The following is a 4,447-nucleotide window of genomic DNA, read 5'->3' on the forward strand; positions in this document are numbered from 1 at the left end:
GAAATTTTGTTGCCAATTGCTAAGAAAGGAGCTAGTTCTAATTCATTCACACCACATGTTTGATAAAATGATTCAATGGTTCTTTTTATGGCTTGATAGTTATATGGTAGTGGTGGTGCTTCTAGTACTTCTAAATCCACATAACGGAAGTTGATCAACATTTAACGTGTACAGTGACTGATTTTGACTCAAATGTACATGTATACCATCGACGGATGATTTATCAATGCCATACAAGGAAAATGAAAGAAATGGTTGATAGAATGCCATCTTATAATTATTATTATTATTATTATATATATATATATTCCACTGAACGATGACATTTTCTATGGTTCAATTGTAATGATTCCTTTCTTTACACTATTGTATATGTAATTGTTATTGAAAGTTCCACTTACTGAGTTTTATAAACTCATTCCAGTTATGTCATGTGATGCAGATAAAAAAGAATAGCGATAGAAGCGTCGAATCAGGGAAGGTGCATGTGCCAAAGCTTGGAGAATAATGTTTTGATAGAATGTGACAATTAAATAATGGTTTTGAGTATTGTACCTTGGTTCATGTTTTAAACAAGAAAATTATGTCACATATTTTGTCAAACACTTGGTAATTATGGAGATGGGATCTATGTGTATTTTGGAAAGATTGATTGTGGTAATATTTATTTTGTTTGCTTGGGAATATTTGATAAGTCTATATTTATGGTCAAAATTTGCCAAAATTTTATTAATTATTATTTTTTTCCAAATCTTTTATAAGGCATCCGCATTATAGTATTTATAGTTTAATGTCATGAGGTAAGGGTGTTACACCAGCGGCAACCTAGCCGTACCAGCCCCTAGCCCGACCCCTGCCTATGACCCTTGGACCCTGATGGACCTACCCTGAGCCACTAGCCCCAGCAGCGAGCCCACTTGGCTGCTGTCATCTTCACAGAATGCGCGAGAGGAGTCCCTGCTGCATGGGACTCCTCCAAGGCTATGCACGAGGGGTCCTAGCCATGCTAGGACCCCTCCTGACCCTGACCCTCGTCCAGAACTAGCCCCTCTCGAGACTTGGTCGAGCCCTCTTTTCCCATGCTTAGAGATCGATCCACATGAACCACAACCAATTACACAAACTTATGGTTCTTGTTCTTGTGTGTTTCCTACGGTTCCAGCTTCTGTTCTTGTGTGTGTGCAGCATATTGTGCATGATTCTAGGCCCTTAAATTCGTTTAAAACATGCCCTATATCATCCTAATTCATGGCAGCCTTTTTTACAACATAAAAACATGATTTTGGCATCAAATAACACAAGTTTGAAACCTATATGCACATAGTTACGAAAATAAAATTGTGTGTCATGTTTTCTTTCAAATCATGATCAAATAAATATTATTGTGTGATAGATGTTTGAAAGAAAGAATTATGGCGTGCCTTTGCGTATTTTACTCACGAAAACGAAGCGACAATGCGAAGAACGGCGACGTAGACACCTAGGCTGAATTTTTCTTCAAAAGACCAAAGCTTTTCCTTTTTGATTGTGATGTGTGTGCCGTGTTGCTGGTGGGGGAAGAATTGTGGTTCTTTGGGTAGTGGAGGCGTGAGTTGAATACAATTGTGGGAGAATTATGGGGTATATTAGGATATTATATAGTTAATTAATCTTTAATTAAGCTTAGGCCCATTAAGCATACAAATTAGGCCCATTAGTGTTTAATTAAAATTTTAAAAATTATTTTGCTTAAATAAATTTGTGAATTTATTAGTCGGGTTGCCCATAAGTTCGTATTTTTGTTGAAAATCCAACACCGATAAAACATTTACATTCTGGCGTATAAAATCACCTCAAAACCCCATATTTTTAAAAATAAGAAAAACCATCACCCATAATTTAAATAATTAAAAATAATTAACCAATAAAAACATTTTCTATTTTCTTCAGCTCTCGGTCTCCGTTCCTCGATCGAAACTCGAATAACTTTTTAAAAATGCATTTTAATGCAATCATGTAGAAAAATATATTTTAAACATGCAAATATGCACAACATATTTAATTCATGCAATTAAAACATTTAATTAAAATACAAGAGAATTTAATAATTGCATGCATGTGGTTTGCGTGAGCCTTAAAATTTTCGGGCGTTACAGCTAAATCGTTTATCAAACTCATTGAGAGTCTCTTCGGGATTTATTTTGTCATTATTGAACTTCTGCATTACGAAGTTATGCTCAAACAAAAATTTAGTCAATAAATCACACCATACATGATGAGCTTCCTTCAAACCATGTAGTGATTTATCAAGTTTATAAACATAACAATGATGAATATGAGTGACAAAGATAGGAGGTTGTTCAAGTATGCTTCCTCGTTAAGCAAATCGTTGAGAAATGCTAACTTAACATCCATTCGATACACTTTAAAGTCCTTGAGAGTATCAAATATAAGAAATATTCTATTGGTCTCTAGTCTAGCTACATGAGCAAATGATTCATCAAAATCTATGTCATCTTCTTGTATATACCCGTGAGTTACAAGTCTAGATTTATTTCTTACTATCGATAAACTCTTATCCATTTTATTTCTAAAAACTCATCTAGTTTTAATAACATATAGATTAGCTGGTTGGATAACTAGATGTCAAAACTTAATTCTTTTAAATTGATTAAGTTCTTCTTGCATTGAATTTATTTAGTTTGAATATCATAAGGCTTTATCAATCTTCTTAGGTTCAAATTGAGAAACAAATACAACATGCATGAACTCATCTATCATTTGTTTTCTAGTTCTAAGGGGAGCGGTCGAGTTACTGATGACCAGCTCGAGTGGATGATTCTTATTCCATCGGAGGCTTGGTCAAAATGGATTTGGATCTGGTTGTTGGACCGTTGTATCTTCACTAGCTTTTGCAGCATCCTCCTCTTCTAGCTGATGGTTGTTCATCGTCTCAACTTCTTTAGCGGCTTGATTATGAGTAGTTTCTCTATTGCCGACTAGAACTTCTTCAAGGATGATTCCAGCTGTTATTTTCAAATTTATCTCATGATTATTGTTAGAATCAAGGTTAGTAGCATCCAATATATTGCTTAAATCATGTATATTATTGCTACTATTATCCTGACAAATGGAAAAATCATCAAAGATAATGTGCACAAATTCGTCAACGGTTAGAGTTCTATAATTGTAAACCTTATATGCATTACTAACTGGAGAATATCCTAGGAACACACCAATGTCATATTTAACATCAAAGGAAGTTAAGTGTGTTTTACCATTATTGTAAATGAAACACTTATAAACAAATATGAAAAAATATGATATTTTTGGTTATTTATAATTTCGTATCTTATAGAGAGTCTTCCTATGATTTTTTTTTAATCATTGATATGTTTTGTGTATAGCATGCGAAGTTCACAGCTTCAACCCAAAATATTTGAGAGATACCAAATTCAGCTAACATGTTTTGAGCCGCTTTTTTGAATGTTTTATTTCTTCTCTCAACAGCATCATTTTGCTGAATTGATCTTGCGGCTAAAAGCTTGTGCTTGATTGTATTATCATCTAGATAGTTTGAAAAGATATTGTTGGTGAACTCAGTTTCTCTGTCAATCTTTATCCTATGCACCACTGAGGATCTCTCATTCTGAAGTCTTTTAAGAATCTTGATAAGTTGGAAAATTGTCTGAGCTTTAGAACTCATGGAGATTACCCATGTGTATATGGAGAAATCATCAATGATTTCGAAGGTATACTTCTTTTCATATGCTCATCATGTGTATTGGACCAAATAAATCTATATGTAGAAGTTTCATCGAATCATTGAGTTACTTCTTTTTTTCTTGTATTTTGATCTGACATGTTTCTATAACTGGTACGGGATTATACTTAGTACTCTCCAGCTCAACATAACCTAAATCACGATGCTTGCCCCTTGATCTCAAGATTTACATTCCGGCTAGGTTAGAATTCCGGTTGATCATGTTCATATATTGTGCTAGACCATTTTTTTTTATCATTTTAAACTTGTTTTTGTCTAGATACGATTGAATATTCACCTCACAAGAACTACATTCATTGTTGTTAAACCCTAGCCCAATTTTTCACCAGCTGTTTTTGCTACTCGTGCATCTTCTCAATGAACGAGTAAAATTTGTTCCAAGAATTAACAAGAAGTGTCAATCGTTTATTTTCATTAATATTTTCTTCGAACACTTTTCACATGTCATCATCCTCAACTGCTGGCAAATTGATTTTTACCCTTAGACCATCAAGTTCTTTTCGCTGCGAGCAACTATAGTTTCTTGACTTATCTGTTAGATTTTTTTTCTGCCTTAGCTTCCTCGAATAATTGTGAGAGTCTCTTAAACTCATTCACCATATCATGCAGTGCCATGATAAGATCCTCTAGTATAAATTCATTTGAGTCAAAATTAAATACCATGTCATCGAGAGTTTTCAGCTC

This window comes from Primulina huaijiensis, chromosome 5 (genome assembly GCF_012295235.1).
Source record: "Primulina huaijiensis isolate GDHJ02 chromosome 5, ASM1229523v2, whole genome shotgun sequence".
Lineage (NCBI taxonomy): Eukaryota > Viridiplantae > Streptophyta > Magnoliopsida > Lamiales > Gesneriaceae > Primulina > Primulina huaijiensis.